Source organism: Amphimedon queenslandica, unplaced genomic scaffold (assembly GCF_000090795.2).
Source record: "Amphimedon queenslandica unplaced genomic scaffold, v1.1 AMPQUscaffold_11802, whole genome shotgun sequence".
Lineage (NCBI taxonomy): Eukaryota > Metazoa > Porifera > Demospongiae > Haplosclerida > Niphatidae > Amphimedon > Amphimedon queenslandica.
The window spans coordinates 4,585-5,049 of record NW_003547958.1 but is presented as its reverse complement, the minus strand read 5'-3'; positions in this window follow the sequence as shown (position 1 = coordinate 5,049).

Genomic DNA, 465 nt, shown 5'->3' with positions numbered 1-465 from the left:
CTTTATTTCCAAATTTTTTTCTTATTTTCACTACTTTCTTTTCATTGGTAAATATTTTCTTGCGACTAATGACTCCAGCAAAGAGGTATAGTACTATATCGGCCCAAAATTAATTCAAGTATTGTCCTGATGTTGTCCTTTGTGTAGTTGCTATGTGACACATTTTTAAAGCGTAATTGTTTCATTTGAAGGAATTACAATATATTGTTTTAAAAATAAATTTACTTTACACTCAATACACTACATGGTACAACCATGACTATAAAATGAGTTTATTTCTACAGGTTAAGAATCCTTTTCTTTTTAGTAAATAAAATATTATATCTGAAGTGCACAATACAAACAAAATATTTCTGTGTCTATGATAGAATATGGTATATGAAGTGTTTGAGTCATACCACCTGTGAAAATAGAAAATAATTCAAATTTATATATTATGGTGAAGTGCAGATATAAAAATACCTT